Here is a 23,985-nt window from a genome sequence, read left to right as displayed (position 1 = left end):
GCTATAAGAATTCAGTTTGCTCCTTAAAGTTTTCATCATTGCAACCAATTTAATGACCGACAAGACTGTTCCAGTTACTACTTGTACTGTATATTGTCTTTTCTCTGATACAAATTCATATAGAGATGTGTAAATGCAGTTTGAAAAGGTCTCTTCATCTATAAAATGTAAATAGCATAAATATGATGATTTACTTATACTTTTGTTTACATGAAGTGGAAGTTCTGAGACTTAGAGGAAAATAGCTAGTTCTGGACGATGTTATTCCTTTAAGTACAGCAGCCCCAAAGTAGATAAGAGCATGCATGCAGTATCATGTGCAAAAAGAAGTGGAGGTAATGCTGGGTTTTAATGCAGTTGACAGTACCTTTGACTAATCACTGAGTGGGGAATTTTCCATTTGTCTGCTTTGTATGAGACAGAAAAAATATAATATACCTGTTCCAATATGGTATATGTGCTACAGTTCCCTTTTTATGTGGCAAGCAAAGACAACAGCATGCTGACTTTTTGTCTCTTAAATTTTATTGAAGTTTTTATGTAATGATTTTAATTCTCTTGACACACTGTTTTGTCTTTCAGTTTGTAATTGAACTTAATTCCAATGGTCTTTCTGTAAACATTGTTTACTACCATACATCCACTTATCATTTTAGAATGTGTGAATTATCTTTTCATTCCCATTTTTTGGTCAAAGAAAGAAAAGTACATCATACTATCAAGAATGTTTTTGTGAACGATGTAATGTGACAACAACTTACTTTCACTGGATAGACAAATAATACTTTATTTTAGACCTGTGTGTATCTGTATGGTACCACAGCCATTGCATGTGAGCATTAAGGGCAGGTTGGTTTGTTTTCCTTTTGAAAGAAAGACACAAAATGCTATATTCAGTGTTCTCAGTACCAAAATGTCATTCATACTGGTTCCTTTTTTTCCCTGATATCTAATTCTCAGAAGTCTTAAGATTTAGAAATGTTGAAGAGTTGTGAAGAAAGCATTGTTATATATATATATATATATATACACGAACATATATAGACATACATATATTTATATGCACGTGTAACTACTGTTAAGATGCCTACCTTACAAAATATAGTACTCTTTCATATATGTTATTGTCCACTTTTATTCCATTTTCTATAACAAAAGCCACTGTGTTTCCACAGGTTGGCTTTGAATCTGTGATTTTACGACTTACAGACATTATAGCAGGGACAGGCCAGGCTGTCATCACCAGAAAAGGAGCTTATGGCTCTGTCATCTTGAGCTGGATCTCAGAATACCCAGCAGACCTGATCACCGACTTTGCCTAGTCAGGCAATATTACTTCTCTGTTTGGTGAGTAACAGTCTGAGGAAACAGCTACGAAAGTTGCATAAGTGATGATACCACCTTTTAGTTATATATACCTCTGTATGCTTTCTCTATTAATAAGGAGTCATTAGATTGAAATGGTATGGTCTAATTTTTAGCTATAAGGGATGTGTTCATTTTATAAGCAAAAAAACCCTTCAACTTCATAGATCCATGTCTGGGAGGCAGGCACGATGCTGTGGCCATGAAGGACAGCTTCATATAGGAAAGACCCTTATCCAGTTTTCTTCTTCTTAAATGGAGTGGAATTGTGATTAAAGTCTGTACTTTAGCGCATTCCCAGATAAAAAGAGGATTCCTATTGGATTATTTTGACTTTTGCTCTCTCTCACTCTCTCTTTCCTTCGGGTACTGTTGCATTTTCCTCTGGTGAGCAAAGTAAAGTGATTTCATTTCAGGCCACTCCAAGCCTAAATAAATGTGAGTCATTTGCCATCACTTTAACAGCAGCGCACAGCAATGTGTCTGGTGGGGCTCGCCTGAGGTAAGGATCCTACTTGTATTTTTGAGTCACACCAATGTCATAAGAATTGTGACCTGTGTACAGATACAAAACTTATACAAATCCCTGTTGTTATTATTCTAGGCAGCTAGTAACTTGTAGTCCATTCTTTGATAAATTTGTATAGCTTGTCTCAGGTGAGAACAAAGTGATCTAGATCTGACCTGTTCAGAACTGAGGCTTTTATCCAACTCCAGTCTATTTCATAGGTGCCTAGAATAACGGAGACAGTCAAGAAAATGAAGATCAACAGTTTTAGCCGGGAAGCTGAAGACTGAAAGCAACTCTTAACAGTTTTCATTCGTGTCCCTAAAAATCCATATTTAGAAGGTCTTACATAACAAATTATTTATAATAAGAAAAATAAAACAAGAAATGTTCTGAAAATACCTAATTTATATAAAACTTCCTTTTTATTTTTTAAAAAAAACAAAACCATTACGTTTAATGTAGTTTTCCATCTCAGATAAGTTATCTATTCTTCAAGCTATTTTATTTTCATTCATCCTTAGCCATTGATAGCTAGAAGTGGTATAAAAAGAATGGACATGGAGTAACACCACGTATGGAGAAAGGTTTTGGCTTCGCCATGTTACAATTACAGTGGCAAATCTGAAGGAAGTCAGGAGTGAAATGGATGGATAAATCCTGAGATTGAGCCCTTCTCCTGGGCTTGTCTGTCCTGTGGACTGGTGTCCTCAGAGCCCCTATTTACCCTGTGAATCAAATACATTAAGTATGTGAGAATGACCTTTCCTAGAAAACTGAAGATGACATCCCATGGAGGGTAAAGGTGACTTTGAGGAGCTTTGGGCTCCCTTAGTGGTGGAAATGGTCTAGTTTTTTGACCAAAATCACTGTAATTTTAGTGCCATTTGATAGCCTCTAGCACTGAATAATAGATCAGTTCTGTAGACAGGTATAAGACACAAGATTTAACGAAGAGTTTTGCCTCTATGCTTATTTTCTAATAAGAAAGGGATATATTTAATATGAATGAAGTAGAGCTTAAGTTTATATTGATCATAGGGCTCAGATCTGGAAAAAAAATTCCTGTGAGGGGGCAGTTAGTATTTCAAAGCCCCACTGTAAGTTTTAAAATAACTTCCTCTCATTCTCTAGCTTCCTGGCTCTAACTGTAGATCTGTTAGGATCTGTCTATCCCTCAGTTTTCCTTTGAAATGGGAAGTTTGTTCTATAGATACAACTGGTATTACTCGGGGTGGCTGTATTGTAATATATCTTCTTTCATTGTGTCCACAACAGAAAAACATCATACTTTCCTTTGCTTCTCCATTTTCTCAGGAAGACTTTATTTTATTTAAACTTTACTCTGTATCCTGTGCTGATTTGGGTGCATTGCATCTGAGGAGGGCTGTTCGATCCTATTATTACCAAATCATTTTTCAGGCAATCATGTTACATCTTGCTTTGGTATGGTTGCTATTTCTTCCCTCTGCTATTAGACATTTGTTTAATCCGCTTTCTTAGAGCCATCATTGATTGTTCGCTGGCAATTATTCTGCTTTAATGTTTTACTTTTCTTCATGCGTCGTATTTCCTCTGTCAACTTTGGTGTCCTTTCTGTTTCAGATCGGGTTTTACAACAGCTGAAATTGAGCCAATGGGGATCTTCCAGTTTGCTCTTAACTCAAGGTCTGTTTCAGTTGAAGAAGGTGTTCGGACAGTCACACTACATGTCCAAAGATTGTTTGGTTTTCAAAGTCATCTCACTAAATTGACATATCAGACCATTCCAGGAAGTGCCAAACCACTAGAGGACTTTGTACCCATCTACAATGGAGAGCTTATGTATTTACATTTTCAGACAAATGCTGTGATAGAAATATCAATGATTGATGACTCTGTCTCTGAAATTGAGGAATTTTTTTTTGTAAATTTGACTTGTGTGGAAATTTTGGATGTTCAACCTGTGAATCTTGCCTGGAGTCCACGTCTGAATCCAGCTTTCAGTGTTGCAACAGTTAATATCCTCGCTAATGATATTCTTCATGGAATACTAAGTTTGGGGCCAGAGTTTATTTATGTTGAAGAAGATGTGAACAACAGTACCCCCAACACAGCGATACTTCGTATCAGAAGGACCAAGGGTTTTACTGGTGATGTTGAAGTAACCATTAAAACCTTTGGGGGAGTGAGTGCACAAAGTGGAGCAGATTCATATCCTTTTGGAAGCGTTTATGGAAGATCCAACTTCACTTGGGCAATGGAAGGGGAAGATTTTGAGGAACAGTCAGTCTCTTTGACTTTGCTGGATGGACAAAGAGAAAGCAGGGTGTCCATAAAGATTTTTGACGATGATGAGCCTGAAGGACAGGAATTGTTTTATGTTTTCCTCTCAAATCCTGAATATGGAGCTCAGATTGTAGAAGGAAAGGATGAATATGGATTTGCTGCTTTTGCAACAGTAATTATTGCAGGTAATATTATTTCCCCGGGAAAATTAATAACAGTAAATAACTATGTTTTCATAGCAATTTTCATGTAAAGATTGGCAATCTATTTGACGATAAACAGGGTATTCTATTGTGAAATCTTGAGTTTTCCAGAGCAGAAGAAGCATCTAATGTACAAAGCTACTACGCATCCCTTAGCAACGTAGCTCAAAATACATTTAGAGATTATGCTTATCTCTGTTCTTGCCCTGTTTTACTCGTTAAGGGAAAAGATTAATCTTGAGTAGTTTTTATGTAGATCCAGTAGCATTGCAGGCATTTTAGATTTTTACTTTTGCCATTTTGTCACTTTTACATACAATGGGGTTTGTGCAAAGTATCAGTCTCTATATTGACATTCAGCATGCACTGGTAAGTAAAGCCATTGCTACCTGTAAAGGAGAAATCCTTTAGTAACAAGATTTAATGGGACACTGTGAAGACATTAGCTTCCCCTCATTAAACCTGGATTTTTTTTCCATACACTGCTGTTTTGCCAAAGATGTTTACATTCCCATGAGAACAGTGAAGTATTGTGCAGCTCCATACTTGCACACACGGAATTAAAGATGCAGAAGAAAAGCTGATGTGACAATTTGGAAAAATTAATGGGTTCAACAAGAGTATGAGTGGGACGAATAAGAAAGCTGTCCTTGGAAGCCCATCTTCATCCCGTACCCTACTATATCTGCTTTCAAAAGTACTTATTCTACTGGTTAAAATAAAATTTAGAAATGCCAACATTTAAAGTTCTGGATAACTATGTAGTGTAAATTAAACCCAGAAATATTATAATAAATTTTCTCAAGGTGTCCCCAGATGATACTTTGTAGCATTGTTTTGATACCTATTTTAAACTTTTTTTAGTGGTTATTCAGATGAAGGTTATAATTTAGTCTCAGCTTAACTTTCTTGCTTACTTTCATGGACTGTTTCCTCTATAGGAAGTGATCTCCAGAATGGCATTTTGGGATTTGTTCCAGAAGTACAAAGCGCTCTCGTACTTGATGAAGACTCGGAGAACAGAGAGGTGCTGCTGATTGTCACAAGGCAACCAAACAGGTGCAGGCAACAGCCGATTCGAATGTGCTTCCCACATGTTGTAACATGCTGTGTTGTTAACCACAGGAGCTGCTGTTAGTGGAAGAGTTTATCAAAGAGTTTTAAAATAAATCTGCCTTTCAGCTGCTTTAGTAACTTCTCAGAAGTTGATGAACTGACTTTAAGTTGTGAATGTGACTAGGTCTGTCACTCTACTGTGATAAAGCAGACACAGGAAAAACAAGTATTTTCCAACTTACACTATAAGGCTACAAGTGTGAAAGATTTGCTTGAGTTAAAATATTTGCCCTGCTCGAGGTGTAATTCAAGTTCTCAACTCCCCGTGTAGTACAATGTAGGTATGAATACTAAAATGAGCAATTAAGAAGGCACCTGAGTGTCAGCACTATGATAATGTTTTCAGTCACACAGACACTATATTTTACTAATTAGCACATATATATATATATATATATGTATATGTTGCACATTGATGTGTACTTTTAATCAAATATGCTCAAGTACTTCACGTTCCTTAAACTTAGAGGAAAGACAAATCCTACCTGGTTTTCCAGGTGAATGATTACTGTAGTATTAAGGAAGGTACACGGGCAACTCCCTTCCAAGAACCAGTGTCTCTTATGCAGCTAATGTCATGTTTTCTGAAATAAAAATTGAGAATAATCTAGCTCCGTGTAATTGCTTTATTTTCTTCCCGTGTGATGTTTTTGTGATCTAAACACATGTCAGGTGAAGGAATTTAAATTAAAAAAGAGAAGTTTTCATCCTACAGCAGTTTGTTCCCTGGTGATAAGCTTTGAATCATAACAGAAAACGTGTGTTACCTCCGTGGTTTATGTTTCCTAAAACAATAGTGATCTCCTTCAGTACATATATACTCTCGATTTGCTTATAGGGCTTTTGAAGAGGTGAAGATCTTTTGGCGTGTGACCTTTAATAAAACAGGTGTTGTCCTTCTGAAGGATGGCGTGAACTTGGAGAATGAACTTGTATCCGTGGTGGGATCCACTACCTGCATGGCAGGTCAAACGTTGTGCAACATCTCCATTGAACTAAAGCCTGATAACGTAAGTAATTATTACTCATTTGTGTATAGCCCTGTGGTGTTGAATTGCAGCTTATCAAGACTGAAAAAACCCTCTGATCTGGAGGAAGTGATGTGTGGGACACAGGCTGGAGATGGTAACTTGACATCTGCTCAGCTCCTCTGCAAATACATGTTTATTTACAGGCTTGTGCTGCGTCCATGGTGACTGCTAAAAACTTGGGAAGATGAGTATTTAATTTGAAGAGTAAAATGCAGATCTTTTATAGAACCATAAGAAAAAAGAATGGAGTTATCCCAGTGAGATGTGTATTCATTTGCTGCATTCTTATCCTCCACACAGTAAATTTTTAATCAGCTAAAGGACTTCTTAGGGTGTTTTATAGAAAGCATATCCTGCAACTAATAACACCTCATTCTACAAAAAAAGAAACAAAACGCTTTTATTGCAACAATTTTTACTGGAAACAAAAGGAAAAAATAATTTTGTTTGAACACCTGGTGCTTAGAACAGTCCCTTAAGAAAGGAAAGATTAATGTTTGTCATTCTTTCAGAGTGAAGAGTTTGAAATTTTCCGATAAACTATCTGAACCGTCAGGCTAGTGGCAAAGCTGAGGTCTGGGGAATGGAAAAAAAGACAATATGAGAAGGTTTCTACAGTTTTTCTGACTACACTTTAGAAAACAACGCAAGATGTAGGATGTGGGAAACAATTATTTCCCACTAGGGAACTGTGTGCATTCCCTTAGCTCAGAGGACTATTTTCCTTCTGCATCTTCAGATGTAATTTTTAAATTACAGAGCCAAGGAATAAAATATATGCATGAGTGGATCACAGGTGGCCTCGCTGAGCAAACTGGGATTTTGAACCTGTTTATTCCAGAGGAGTGTTATCATTATTTAATGACAGCGGACTGGCAACGTTAGAAACATGCATTTATACCACATGAAGCACAACCGTGTGCCACTCAAACAGGTGCTAATGGAAGGTTAGTTCCCTGTGACGCTACAGTGAATTTGTGCCTGTCATCCATTAGTCAAGATCATTCCATCTAAATAATTACTTGATGACTACTCGATTAAAAATATATGCCGTTTAGCCCCCCCAAATATTCTTTAATTCTTCTTCCAGTTCTTCTTCCATAAAATAGCTTATAAATTAGCAACAAATACATTATGAAATGATGAAGTAATAAATGCATTCAATAAATATTTTACGTTTTTATGGCGTACGGTGTGACATCTAGCTTTTAGAAAGTTTTTGCTTGGTCAGTTGCACTGACTTCATTTGCTAAGAGCTGGATCCTGCTTTCCTAGAATTACAGTAGAATTTCCAAAAATCCAGACCCAGAACAAAAATCTATACTTGAAATCGTCTTCAATTACCAACTTTTTTTTATAATGCTGTTGTCTTGTAAAGAACTATGGAGTTTTTTTTTGCTGATTTGCTGCTTCCTCAGTGCATCTGATAGGTTCAGATGCCATATTTCCAATTATTTATGGAATCTCAGGAATCGGATATCTATTTCTAAACATGTTATATCTGTAGTGTAGATAGAAAATCAAAGGTAGGGCAACACGTCATAGTGTAATTTAATATTGCTACCTTATTTTCAATAAACAGGCATTCAGTTTGTAGAAATTCCTAGACTAATCCTTTGGCATGTGAACGCTGAAGTTCAATAGCCTGTATTTCCAGACTATTCAAAACTGTGGTTAGCAGAGTTCAATCTTAAAATACAGTCAATATTAACTGAAGATTCAAAACTGCATACTCACTCTTCTATGGAATTTTTTACACAGGTAAGAAGGTGGGTACATGCCTTTTCATAAGGCAAAAATTAAGTGAAAGAGCAAATTCCTTACAAAATGTACAGCTGTGTAACTCCATAATCTGGAAAATTGAGCTCTTAAAGCATTTACCATCTTATCTTATGGCAAATTTACAGTAACAATACGTGTAGTATACAAATAGCTGTTTTATTGCGGTAGAGTCCCAAGCAAAAATTCACGATGTCATTATTGCACGTGGCATTGCTGCAACATTATTATTTTTAGGATATATTAATACTTCCTTGCACTTACTGCACATTTCAAGAGGCATGCTTATGGTGTTAGTATCCATTGTGCATACAAAATAACGCAAACTTTTTAAAAACAAATAATTAATGGGTCTTATAATGACATGAAAATCATCCCTCCTTTACAGGTACCTGAATTTGAGACGTATTTTTCTGTTGTGCTTTATGCTGTAAGCACAGGAGCTGCATTGAACAGCAGTGCCAGATTTGCTTTTATAACCGTCCTTGAAAGCGACGCTCCTCGTGGTTTAGTGTATTTTGCTGTGGGATCTCGTTTTGCTGTGGCTCACAAGAAGACAACTTTAATCAGCCTGCAAGTGCATAGAGATTCTAGTACATCGGTAACCACAGTGGTCAGCTCCAGCATGAAGGTAAAGCTTCTATTGCTGTTTTTATAATTTAACTTATTTTTTTGCTAGTAAATCGTTCATTCTGTAAAGTGAATCTGGCTGTAATTAGCATTTTTTTCAGGAAGCAGTCAAGCATTTGCTGGGCCCATATATTATAATTTTGTTTGTTTTCCACTAGTAAAAAGGCCTTGTTCACTCTTGTATTATCAAGAGTGATTTGTTTCATAGTACCTTTCAGTTACCTCAAAGACAACGGGCAGGCAGGCATTAAATACATTTCTTCCTTTGTCCTTAAGTTCTTGAAATACTCAAATTTTTGAGGCTTTTTTCTCTCAAATTAAGTTTTTATTACGTGTATGCCTGTCAAGATTCAGAAGCCAACACACTTGCTGTTTTAGGTGAAAAATGTATTAATACATAGAGCACACTTAGGAAAAGAGAAGGAGCGCTTTCATCAGATTTTATTCCATTTTCTTGAAGTTCTAAACTAAAATTATCTGATTAAAAAATCTCACGTGCTTAAGTCTATTTTACCATCCCCTTTCATTTTTTTGGTTATGTTTACAGCTGTAACATCAGACACTTCTAACTTGGGACCCTTTTATCTCTAAATGACTACCTCATTATTAACTGACAGATTATGAAGATTCTCCTTTAGCAGAAGTAACACAACTGCAAAAACATGAGTCCTTCCTTGATTTCAACGTCAAGGAACAGGCTGCAAGAGGGGTGTAATTCCATCAACCTTTACAATAAAATGCTTTGCATTCTATTGCTGTACTGGATGCATATTTATTTCAACTGCATGGGATTACGTGATATTTCCATCCATTTCTTATAGCTGACCAGTGCTTTTGTTCAATTGCGTGATAACAAATTTTCACATTCTTTCCAGCCAAAAGTTCATTATAATTTAGATGTTAAATGGAGAAGAAATTGCTACTGTCCAGTGTGTATTTAGGCTGAACTATAGGGAGCATTTCTTTACCTGTTTATAATTTTTATATAGCAACCGGATATTTTTAGGTTATGAGTGTGCATGAGCACACACCAAATTATTGGTGCTCTTGGTACCTGTAAAAATAAGAAGCCGTGGCAGACAGGAAACAGATGTTTATCTCATTTCTACAAAGGTTTCTTAAACAATGCTCTTGCCACTGGTGCTTTTATTACCACTTATTGCTCCATTTCCTAGTTCTCGATTGGAAGGGGTAAACAAAAGGAAACTTCTTACTGAAATTTGCACAGATTATGTGATTTTGTTCTAGAGCAATTTTGAAAGAGATACACACTTCATCGATTTACTAAGTTCTCTCAACTCAAAAAAACCTCTGATTTATTCCATAAGTAAACTCTACTAATTAAAGCCAAATGTTTTCAAAAGCGGTCTAGTATTTCACAAATAAACATCTTTGCTTAATAGTCAGTTTCCACTTAAGGAAAGTTTGTTATATTACGAGATATAATACCAGGGTTATGGCAACTGACAAAACCAGTAAGGACATGAAGAATCTGCAGACCTCATGGAAGGTGAAAAGAGTGCTACTTCACAGAAGAAATGAGGCCCTATAGCATTCCTAGGTATCTTTACTGGGACTAAAAATATCATGAACTGATATTAATTTGGGCACAGGTTTCCAGAGTGGTTTATTTTTTTCCTTTTGTTTAGTTTTTATGTATCTGTAATGCCTGTCTGTACCCTGAACCGAGGGAATTTCATGCTACAGACCTAAACTTACATTGTGCCCTCTGGAATTCACCTTACAGATGTGCTAACATTTCTGTAACATCTGTTCACCCAGAAAAAGCTTTGTGATTTTTGTTTTGCAAAAGAACGAGAGGGATCCTGTACACTATCGACAATATATATATAATTCTTTCCCTGGGTAGTCAGTGATTACAGGTGACAGATTGCTACTTCAGGGAGATATTTCATTTAAGGTAATTGTTATATAATTCTTAACTGCATTTTGAAAGAGGGTTTCTTTTTTTACACACTTAAATTTTACCCATTTACAACAGGAGTTCTACAGCAGCTGTTTCTGAACGATTGTATCTATCATAATGTTACCCAAAACTCTTTTGATTTGTTTTAAGGAGCTACAGAAACCTGAACCTATTGGCCGGACCTTCATATCTCCAGCTGTGGCAGGACAAGATTTTGCCAGATCTGAGGGTTTATTGACTTTTGAACCTGGACAGAGAAATATGTTCCTGGATGTGACCCTGACTCCAAAGACAGGATCTTTAAACCCGTTTCCAAAGCGTTTCCAGGTTGTACTTTCTAATCCCACAGGCGGTGCCAGGGTAGATGACGTGTATGGCATTGCTAAGGTCACCATTGTGTCAGATTTGGACTCCTTGCCAGTTTGGGGGCTCATTGATCAACTCCGTCAGCCTCTTGATGACACCATCTTACACAGAGTCCTCCAGAATCTGAATGTCAAAGTGGCTACAGAAACCACAGAAGAGCAGCTTACTGCTGTGATGCATATAATAGATAAGGTAAACCTTTCCTGCTCTTTCTTGAATGACCAATGACTTTAATAAGAGTAAAATGACACACAGGCCTGTGATAAGATCAAGGACAGCATCCACAGCAGGGACCCAGGGATCCAGGGACACAGACAAAGGTAAAAATAGAAGCTGTGAAGTCCCAGTCATGGAAGACGTTTGCCTGCTACAAGTTAGGATGGTGGCCGGCAATCAACAATCAAATAGGTTGAAAAGAACAACTGGTATTGATTTTGTGTATGTACCTATAGCACGATGTTCTGTGCTGTGCCACATTTTCCCTTTGGTGCCACGCTTTCACAGAGCTTGTTACGATTTCTTGATTCTCAGGGCATATCTTTGTTGGTTTTAGCCTTGGCACAAGACAGTGAGGCTCAGGGTTCACAGAATCACAGATTCACAGAATGTCAGGGGTTGGAGGGCCCTGGAAAGCTCATCCAGTGCAATCCCCCCATGGAGCAGGAACACCCAGATGAGGTTACACAGGAAGGTGTCCAGGCGGGTTGGAATGTCTGCACAGAAGGAGACTCCACAAGCTCCCTGGGCAGCCTGGGCCAGGCTCTGCCACCCTCACCGGGAACAAGTTTCTTCTCAAATTTAAGCAGAACCTCCAAAACTCCTGTGTTCCAGTTTGTACCCATTACTCCTTGTCCTACCATTGGTTGTCACCGAGAAGAGCCTGGCTCCATCCTCCTGACGCTCCCCCTTTCCATATTGATCCCCATGAATGAGTCACCCCTCAGTGTCCTCTTGTCCAGCTCCAGAGCCCCAGCTCCCTCAGCCTTTCCTCACACGGGAGATGCTCCACTCCCTTCAGCATCTTGGTGGCTGTGCTGGACTCCCTCCAGCAGTTCCCTGTCCTGCTGGAACTGAGGGGCCACAGCTGGACACAAGATTCCAGGTGTGGTCTCCCCAGGGCAGAGTAGAGGGGCAGGAGAACCTCTCTGACCTACTGACCACCCCCTTCTAACCCACCCCAGATACCATTGGCCTTCCTGGCCGCAATGGCCCAGTGCTGGCTCATGGTCATGCTGCTGTCCCCAGGACCCCCAGGTCCCTTTCCGCTACACTGCTCTCTGATAGGTTGTTCTTATCTTCACATTTGAATACAGTCAACACACCAGCAGGTCCTAGCAGGACCAGCTGGAGTCTTCTGCTGTTGTCTTAACCAGGCCTGCATATTCTTTTCCTTTTTTTTCCCTCTGCATTATCTTTGGCAATCGGGCTGGCAAGTACCTGAGCACTTCAGCATTGCCCTGAGTTCTGTGAAAACCCTGGGACTAGTTTTGTGGCTTCCTGGCTCTTCTGGACTTGTGGAGCAATGCAAAATGGATCTGGAAAGTGTTTAAATGTGGAGCTGGAAAATGTTTAAATACCTAGACACAAAACAGTATAAAAATATTAATGAAGAATAATTCATTTGTGACAGTTGCCATTTTGACACAGAAATCATATCAAGAATCCTCAGGGCGCAACGATCTTTGACTTGTGAAGGAATGAAAAGTCCCACATGGTTTCTTTAATAAATCCATATTAGTAAGGATATCTTTGTGTAGTTTTGACATAGACTGCACCTGATGCCTTGGCCGCGGTGATCAAGAAATGAAAAATATGCTGAACTTTCAGAATGAACACTGGGATAAATGTTCGTTTTATGAGGAAATGTTACAAGCAGACTTGTGTGCATAAAATGTTTGATTTCTTCTCCTCCCTTTAGGTGACAGATGTTGGTGAGAAACAGTTACTCACTGATAAAAGTAGAAGCCTATTCTATGAGATACTCTGCACCCTGGCTAGCCCGAAGCGCGAGGACACACGAGGATATAGCCTGCTTGCTGCGGTGACCGAGAAATTTGCCTTTTCCCTGTTGACAGGGGTAATGTGTGGGTCACCGGGAGAAAGGTAAGTAACCTTGAATTCAAAATACGTTTTGAAAATACCGGAAAGCTAATACAGTAAAAATGTAAATGATATTTTTTAGAAAAGGGACTTGTTACCTGTATGAAAACGTGTTGCACTCTGTCGGAATCTTACAGAGCTCTAAGAGCTGGTGTCACAAATGCGGGGTAGCTCTGAGAGTAGAAGTCAGGAGATCTGGGATGTATTAAGTCACCATTAGCTTAAATATTGCTTAGAAAAGGATTAATTAATCTTGCTAAGAAAATAACGTAATTATATGATGGAGAGCTACGCTTTAAGATGTAGGTGACAGTAAGTAACCCAAAATTTCTACTGGCATTCTCTAATTTCTGTGTACATGCTTTTGCTCACTTGAACATTATTTAGAATTGCTTGAAAGCAACTCATAGTTTTTACATGTAGTTTCAAAGTCCTAGTTTTTTCTGCAAGTGCATCATAACCTATGGCCAGGCTAATGGGCAGGGAAAATAGATGACTGCAGAAACAAATGACAGTTTTATGACACAAACACTTTTCAACAGTGGGTTTCTCCCACTGTGAACCTATTAAAAAACTGGTAATTGAATCTAGAATAAAAAAATACCTTTTTTCTTTTTTCCCGTCCGGTGAAAATCAGCATGCTTTAGATTTCTTTCTCAGTTTCTTTTGGAGATGTAACTTTCTGTGACATTGCATAAGTTATAGGGGTTAAGATGCCCATCTCAGCCAAAAGACAGTAAATGGCATAAATAACAGTGCTATCTGGAACAGTGTCCAGAACTTGAAAGTTCAAATTCATTATTGCAAGTTTTTTGTGTCATCTCTTGGGAATAAGAGCTAGATTATCCATTTTAATGCTTCTCCTTGTTATTGACTCTTCTCTACATCAAGTTATAAAGATGAATATTATGATAACCTGTTTTACCATGGGGTGGTTTTTCTTACAGATCATAGTGAGCAAAATCCAGAGGAGAAATGGAGAAGCCAAGATACATAATAATTCCGCCCCTCCTTTTTTCACAGAACCGGAAGCTGTCTTTTTATTAAATGTAATAAAGCCTAAAATGATGAAGGAATAAAATATTAATTACGCATACATTTTAGAGTAATTATGTGAAGAATAGTGAAAGTTCGGTTCCACTTACCAGCCCTGTTGCTTTTCCTCTTCAACAGAGGTAAAAATAGCCTTGACAGCTGCCCGTACATTGCAATAATGGCTCACAACTGGTTTCCTCAGCAAATCAACGGACACAGATTTGATGGAAAAGATGGAGATTTTATTCAAGTACCTGAACATTTGTTAAAGATCTCTGTTGTGTTATCCCCTCTTCAAGAAGAGAGCTGTGAATCTGTACAGTTCACAGAATATAGCAGTCAGCAGTGGTTCCTTACTGGAGACAAAGAGCTTGCCTTGAAGAACAGGGTTTGAAGATAATGCAATTTATTTTTTCAATAAATTAATTTATATATTACTCGAACCATCTTAAATGTCTTTAAAATGATGTGAGCGTTTTAGTGTGTTTGTGATTAAAATGAGCACTGACTGTTGAATTTTAATATTAAGTTTGTGTTTATGTTGTGTGTATTGTTTCAGGTTTTTTCTATGAGTTTGAAGGGTCGGAGTTCATACCCTTTGAAAGATAACAATGTAGTTGTGTATCGGATTTATGCTACAGGAAGTCGGATTGTTCCACAAAAGTCTCTATATCTCCTCTGGAACCAAGCTGCTGAAAGGTTGTTTTATTAATCTGTTTAGTTTTCCAGTTTCTACCATGTGTATTTGCATAAAATCCCATTAAGTCCAATCAGATCGTCTGCAAGTATGAAATTGATCTATTTCTTATCCATCTTTTTCCCTTAACTTTTCTGGCCTTTGTACCAGCACGTAAAACATTCTGTATAATAAAATGTGTAGTTATTCTAACTTAGAGATTTCTCAGACTTCTACTATTGATTTTTTTTCATTACAGTACTGTTTAGTTTATGTAATGATGTGTTGGGCAATGCTGAGAGGCCATAAATTCCAGAATTGCATCGCTTCCTTAATATTAGCGTCTTTTGCACTCTTTACAGTTGTTATCAGACAACATTTCGAGTCCATTCTTACAAAGAATTAAACCTGCGTCTCTGGTATTGCTTCAGGTCACTGAAACAGAATATTCCTTATTTGCTAATATCCAGAATTTTGGCATAACTTTTGACGATGATCTCTGTAGGGCTCTTACTTTTTGACAGAAAAGCCATCTCCTGGTAGTTTTTAATATTGCTGCTGCTAGCTTGACTTGATGTATCCTGGTTTCCATTCTTATTGCTACTCACACCATTGCAAACGATGTGCTAAAGTTTTCTGTGTATTCCCTTCAACGCCCTATTATTTGATTTGCCTATTTCTTTCCTGTTCACACAGTATAAATGAAATTAGAGAGAGTTACGTTCTATATCCTGCGGACAACTAGTTAGTTTAGATATGATTTCATTAGATGGTCTGGATTATATCAGTCTGTCACTGATATAAACTATTCAGGAAGGAGATGCAGCAGAATTTACCTGCATACTCTCCTTTTATCTAGACATTGTATCACAGAACAAGGTGGTTTCCACTAGAAATGGCTTAGGATGTCACCTCTAGTATCCTTTTCCAAAATTTTCAGCAATACTGAAGGAGAACATGTATTTTAGTTTCAAAACAGCAAACAGCAAGTGTTCTTCAGAATGGGCTAAAGCACTGTGCAAGTTTAAGCAACACACTATTTAAAAATTCAGATGGGACTGTGAATCTTGTGTAAGTTTTAAAACATGGCCACAAAAAAAATTTCTAGCAGAAAAACAAAGTTCATGACTATATACTTATATTTTTTTAATAATATAATTTTTTAAAAGCTGTTTTAATTTCATGTAAATATGCTATTCTAAAAACTGCACATGAAAGATGTGCAATAGATGAAGATAAACTTATGCAGTAGTTTAGAAAACCCGGTGTTTTCAGAGATACAACAATTTTCAAGCCTGTTTACCGTGTGAATTAGACAAGTCGATTTCCAACTTTGTGAACGTTTTGTTTTGCAGCTGGCTGTCCGATAGCGGGTTCTGCAAAGTGGTTGATGACACATCAGACTATGTGGAATGCTCTTCTTCTCATACGTCCATTTATGCAGTTTATGCCCAAACAGATAACTTGTCTTCATACAACGAGGCTTTTTTTTCTTCTGGATTCATCTGCATTTCAGGTCAGTTATGTAAAACAGTTTTCTCATTAATAACAACTGACGAGCAGTAAGACTGATTTTTAACCATTTTAGTAACTGATAACAATCTGTTTCTATAGATGGGTATTGGAGGAACGTCAACTAACTTCATGATATTTTAGTTGCCATCTGATCCAATATTTGTACAGTGACAAATTTTGCCACTGAAAAGAAACAAAAGTCCAGCAAAGAAATGTGGTTTTTTTGTGAACCTTTACTTAACCATATAAGAGAGAAATACATCATTCATTTCAGGAAAGAAACTTAAAAATCCAAAATTCACCTGCGTGCGGGATTAAAGTAAATTTTCCTTCTGGCGTTGATAGTCACTGTGCAAGGAGGAACCTCAGAGCAGGGGGGTCACTGAGAAAACCAGCTAAATGACTTCTTAATTTGACCTTAAATGAGGTTCTAGGTCTGCTCCTTGTGAGGTTTGTAGCTTCTATACTAGATCATCAGTGTGTGAGTAACAAAAACAGCGCAAGCAGCTAAATCTCTTATTGATCCCCTCTCAGCAAACTGCCCTAAAAGGCTGAAGGTAAGCTCCTTAATTGTTTTAGAAGCTCAGCCATAAAAAAAAAGAAGACAAGGAGAGAGAAGAAAACCCTCTGGTTTCCACCTACTTCATAAAAACTGGTTGATTTATTTAACAATTATGAAATAATAATTTTTTAGCAGACAAAAAAAGAGCAGATTTTAAAATACAGTTAAGCTTCGAACTCATGTTGTGTAACTGAAAGTAAAAATAAAAAGACAAACTATAATAAACAATATACAATAAAAATAAATAGAGAGCTTATACAAAAAAAAGACAAACTATAATAAACAATATACAATAAACAAATGTAATTACTGGTATACAGAAAAATCTAATTGATGAGACAAATATGCCACGGAATGCGAAATTTTATAGAAAATGAAGAAAAAAAATACAAAGTAAACCAGTGTGCTGCAGAAACTGAAGCTAAGCGAAACATTTTGCTGAACTAGAAGAAATAAAGACCTGCATATCTTCAGTGTTGGTTTTTTACTGTAGTCATCTGTGTGTCCAATGGGGTTTGTGACACACACACTGTCCAGGAGAGCTTGTGACACACAGAGAGTCCAATGCTGTTTGTGACACACATGCTGTCCAATGGGGTTTGTGAACACACATGCTGTCCAATGCGGTTTGTGACACACACACTGTCCAGGGGTGTTTGTGATACACACAATATCCAGGGGGGGTTGTGACACAATGGAGTTGGTGACACACACCCTGTCCAATGGGGTTGGTGACACACACACTGTCCAGTGGGCTTTGTGACACACACACTGTCCAGAAGGGTTTGTGACACTCCCACAGTCCAATGGGGTTTATGACACACACACTGTCCAGCGGGGTTTGTGACACAGACACTGTCCAAGGGTAGTTCTGACACACACACTGTCCATGGGGGTTTGACACACACACTGTCCTTTGGGGTTTGTGACACATATGCTGTCCAGGTGGGTTTGTGACACACACACGGTCCAAAGGGGTTTGTGACAAACACGCTGTCCAAGTGGGGTTGTGACACACGCAGTCCAATGGGGTTTGTGACACACACAATGTCCACTGGTGTTTGTGTCACACACACTGTCCTATGGGGTTTGTGACACACACATGCTGTTCAATGCGGTTTGTGACACAGAGTCCAATGGCGTTGGTGACACACAAAATGTCCAATGGTGTTTGTGTCACACACACTGTCCTATGGAGTTTGTGACACACACGTTGTCCAGTGGGATTGCACGCAGTCCAAATTGGTTTGTGACACACATGCTGTCCAGGGGTGTTTGTGACACACACACTATCCAGGAGGTGTTCCTGACACACACGCTGACAAATGGGCTTTGTAACACACACACTGTCCAGGGGGGTTTGTGACTTACACACTGTCAAGGGGAGGTTGTGACACACGCTGTCCTATGGGGTTTGTGACACGCACGCTGTCCAGGACGGTTTGTAACACACACACTATCCAAGAGGGTTTGAGACACACACACTGTCCAATGGGGTTAGTGACACACATGTTGTCCAATGGGATTTGTTACACACACACTGTCCCATGGTGTTTGTGACACACACGCTGTCCAGTGGGGTTATGAAACACACCCAGTCCAGGAGTGTTTGTGACACACACGCTGTCAAATAGGGTTCGTGACACACACGCTGTCTACTGGAGTTTTGACACACACACTGTCTAAGGTGCTTTGTGACACTCACACTGTCCAATGGGCTTTGTGACACACTGACTGTCCAGGGGGGTTTTTGACACATACGCTGTCCAATGAGGTTTGTGAAACACACACAGTTCAAATGGGTTTGTGACACAAACGCTGTCCAATGGGGTTTGTGACACACACACTCTCACGGGGGCTTTGTGACACACAAGCTGTCCAATGAGCTTTGTGAAAGACACTGTCCCCTGGTGTTTGTGACACACACACTGTCATATGGGGTTTGAGACAAACACACTGTCCAAAGGGGTTTGTGACACACACCCTGTTTAATGGGGTTTGTGACACACCCGCTGTCCAATGGGGTTTGTGACACACACGCTTCCCAATGGGGTTTGTGACCAACAGCCTGTCCAATGAGGATTGTGACACACACCCTGTCTAGGGGTGTTTGTGACACACATGATGTCCAATGGGGTTTGTGACACATACACTGTTTAATGGGGTTTGTGACACACCCGCTGTCCAATGGGGTTTGTGACACACACGCTTCCCAATGGGGTTTGTGACCAACAGCCTGTCAAATGAGGATTGTGACACACACCCTGTCTAGGGGTGTTTGTGATGCACATGATGTCCAATGGGGTTTGTGACACACACACTGACCAATGGGGTTTGTGACACACAGTCTGTCCAATGCGGTTTGTGACACAGACTATTTCCAATGGAGTTTGTGAAACACACCCTGTTTAATGGGGTTTGTGACACACACGCTGCCCAATGGGGTTTGTGACTCACACGGTGTCCAATGGGGTTTGTGACAGACACACTGTCTAATCGGGTTTGTGACACACACCCTGTCCAGGGGTGTTTGTGACACACACGGTGTCCAATGGGGTTTGTGACACACACGTTGTCTAATGGGATTTGTGACACACACGCTTCCCAATGGGGTTTGTGACACACAGCCTGTCTAATGAGGTTTGTGACACACACCATGACCAGAGGTGTTTGTGACACACAGGCTGTTCAATGGGGTTCGGGACACACAGGCTGTCCAATTGACAGTGTGACACACACACTATCCAAAAGGGGTTTGTTACACATACCCTGTCCAGGTGTGTTTGTGACACACACAGTTTCCAGGGTTGTTTGTGAGACAAACGCAGTCCAATGGGGCTTGTGACACACCCGCTGTCCAATGGGGTTTGTGACACACCCGCTGTTCAATGGGGTTTGTGACACACACGCAGACCGATGGGGTTTGTGACACACACCCTGTGCATGGGTCGTTGTGACACTCGCTGTCCAATGGGGTTTGTGACACACATCCTGTCCAATGGGATTTGTGACACACACACTGCCCAATGGGTTTTGTGACCCACAGCCTGTCCAATGAGGATTGTGACACACACCCTGTCTAGGGGTGTTTGTGACACACACAGTGTGCAATGGGGTTTGTGACACACAGAATGTCCAATGGCGTTCGTGACACACACACTGTCCATGGGGGTTTGTGACACACACGCTGTCCAAAGGGGTTTTTGACACACACGCTGTCCAGGGGTTTTTGTGACACACACCCTGTCCAATGAAGTTGGTGAAACACACGTTGTCCAGGAGCATTTGTCATACACGATGACCAATGGGGTTTGTTACACACACGCTGCCCAATGGGGTTTATGACACACACGCTGTCCAATGGTGTTTGTGACACACACGCTTTCCAATGGGGTTTGTGACACACACCCTGTTTAATGAGGTTTGTGACACACCCGCTGTCCAATGGGGTTTGTGACACACCCGCTGTTCAATGGGTATTGTGACTTACACGCAGTCCGATGGGGTTTGTGACACACACCCTGTCCATGGGTCGTTGTGACACACGCTGTCCAATGGGATTTGTGACACACGCCATGTCCAATGGGATTTGTGACACACACGCTTCCGAATGGAGTTTGTGACCCACAGTCTGTCCAATGAGGATTGTGACACACACCCTGTCTAGGGGTTTTTGTGACACACACGGTGTCCAATGGGGTTTGTGACACACACGCTGTCCAGGGGTCTTTGTTACACACACACTGTCCAATGGGGTTTGTGACACACACTGTCCAATGGGGTCTGTGACACACTTGCTGTCCAATGGGGTTTGTGATATACACGCTGTACAATGGGATTTGTGACACACACCCTGTCTAGGGGTGTTCGTGACACACACGCTGTCCAATGGGGTTAGTGACACACCCGCTGTCCAATGACGTTTGTGACACACACCCTGTTTAATGGGGTTTGTGACACACACGATTTCAAATGGGGTTTTTGACACACACTCTGTCCAATGAAGTTTGTGACACACACGCTGTTCAATGGGTATTGTGACTTACACGCAGTCCGATGGGGTTTGTGACACAAACCCTGTCCATGGGTCGTTGTGACACACGCTGTCCAGTGGGGTTTGTGACACACGCCATGTCCAATGGGATTTGTGACACACACGCTTCCCAATGGGGTTTGTGACCCACAGCCTGTCCAATGAGGATTATGACACACACCCTGTCTAGAGGTGTTTCTGACACACACGGTGTCCAATGGGGTTTGTGACACACACGCTGTCCAGGGGTCTTTGTTACACACACACTGTCCAATGGGGTTTGAGACACACACACGCTGTTCAATGGGGTTTGTGACACACACTGTCCAATGGGGTCTGTGACACACACGCTGTCCAATGGGGTTTGTGATATACACGCTGTCCAATTGCGTTTGTGACACACACCCTGTCTAGGGGTGTTCGTGACACACACGCTGTCCAATGGGGTTAGTGACACACCCGCTGTCCAATGGGGTTTGTGACACACACCCTGTTTAATGGGATTTGTGACACACACGCTTTCAAATGGGGTTTTTGACACACACTCTGTCCAATGGAGTTTGTGACACACACGCTGTCCAGGGGTCTTTGTGACACACACCCTGTCCAATGGGGTTTGTGACACACATGCTGTGAAATGGGGTTTGTGAAACACACGCTGTTCAGGGGCATTTGTGACACACACCCTGGCCAATGGCGTTTTTGATACACACGCTGTCCAATGGAGTTTGTGACACACACCCTGTTTAATGGGGTTTGTGACACACCCGCTGTCCAATGGGGTTTGTGACACACACGCTTCCCAATGGGGTTTGTGACCAACAGCCTGTCAAATGAGGATTGTGACACACACCCTGTCTAGGGGTATTTGTGACACACATGATGTCCAATAGGGTTTGTGACACACACACTGTCCAATGGGGTTTGTGACACACAGGCTGTCCAATGCGGTTTGTGACACAGACTATTTCCAATGGAGTTTGTGACACACACACTGCCCAATGGGGTTTGTGACTCACACGGTGTCCAATGGGGATTGTGACAGACACACTGTCTAATCGGGTTTGTGACACACACCCTGTCCAGGGGTGTTTGTGACACACACGCTTTCCAATGGGGATTGTGACACACACACTGTTTAATGGGGTTTGTGACACACCCGCTGTCCAATGGGGTTTGTGACACACCCGCTGTTCAATGGGTATTGTGACTTACACGCAGTCCGATGGGGTTTGTGACACACACCCTGTCCATGGGTCGTTGCGACACACGCTGTCCAATGGGGTTTGTGACACACGCCATGTCCAATGGGATTTGTGACACACACGCTTCCCAATGGGGTTTGTGACCCACAGCCTGTCCAATGAGGATTATGACACACACCCTGTCTAGGGGTGTTTGTGACACACACGGTGTCCAATGGGATTTGTGACACACACGCTGTCCAGGGGTCTTTGTTACACACACACTGTCCAATGGAGTTTGAGACACACACACGCTGTACAATGGGGTTTGTGACACACACTGTCCAATGGGGTCTGTGACACACACGCTGTCCAATGAGGTTTGTGATATACACGCTGTCCAATTGCGTTTGTGACACACACCCTGCCTAGGGGTGTTCGTGACACACACGCTGTCCAATGGGGTTAGTGACACACCCACTGTCCAATGGGGTTTGTGACACACACCCTGTTTAATGGGATTTGTGACACACACGCTTTCAAATGGGGTTTTTGACACACACTCTGTCCAATGGAGTTTGTGACACACACGCTGTCCAGGGGTCTTTGTGACACACACCCTGTCCAATGGGGTTTGTGACACACATGCTGTGAAATGGGGTTTGTGACACACACGCTGTCCAATGGCATTTGTGACACACACCCTGGCCAATGGCGTTTCTGATACACACGTTGTCCAATGGAGTTTGTGACAAACACCCTGTTTAATGGGGTTTGTGACACACCCGCTGTCCAATGGGGTTTGTGACACACATGCTTCCCAATGGGGTTTGTGACCAACAGCCTGTCCAATGAGGATTGTGACACACACCCTGTCTAGGGGTGTTTGTGACACACATGATGTCCAATGGGGTTTGTGACACACACACTGTCCAATGCGGTTTGTGACACACAGGCTGTCCAATGCGGTTTGTGACACAGACTATTTCCAATGGAGTTTGAGACACACACCCTGTTTAATGGGGTTTGTGACACACACGCTGCCCAATGGGGTTTGTGACTCACACGGTGTCCAATGGGGTTTGTGACAGACACACTGTCTAATCGGGTTTGTGACACACACCCTGTCCAGGGGTGTTTGTGACACACACGGTGTCCAATGGGGTTTGTGACACACACGCTGTCTAATGGGATTTGTGACACACACGCTTCCCAATGGGGTTTGTGACACACAGCCTGTCTAATTAGGTTTGTGACACACACCATGACCAGAGGTGTTTGTGACACACAGGCTGTCCAATGGGGTTCGGGACACACAGGCTGTCCAATTGACAGTGTGACACACACACTATCCAAAAGGGGTTTGTTACACATACTCTGTCCTGGTGTGTTTGTGACACACACAGTTTCCAGGGCTGTTTGTGACACAAACGCTGTCCAATGGGATTTGTGATACACACCCTGTCCAATGGGGTTTGTGACACACCCGCTGTCCAATGAGGTTTGTGACACACCCGCTGTTCAATGGGGTTTGTGACACACACGCAGACCGATGGGGTTTGTGACACACACCCTGTCCATGGGTCGTTGTGATACACGCTGTCCAATGGGGTTTGTGACACACATCCTGTCCAATGGGATTTGTGACACACACGCTTCCCAATGGGGTTTGTGACCCACAGCCTGT

The sequence above is a fragment of the Nesoenas mayeri genome (assembly GCF_963082525.1).
Source record: "Nesoenas mayeri genome assembly, chromosome: 16".
Classification (NCBI taxonomy): domain Eukaryota; kingdom Metazoa; phylum Chordata; class Aves; order Columbiformes; family Columbidae; genus Nesoenas; species Nesoenas mayeri.
The sequence above is the reverse complement of the archived record's forward strand: the minus strand, read 5'-3'. Positions refer to the sequence as shown.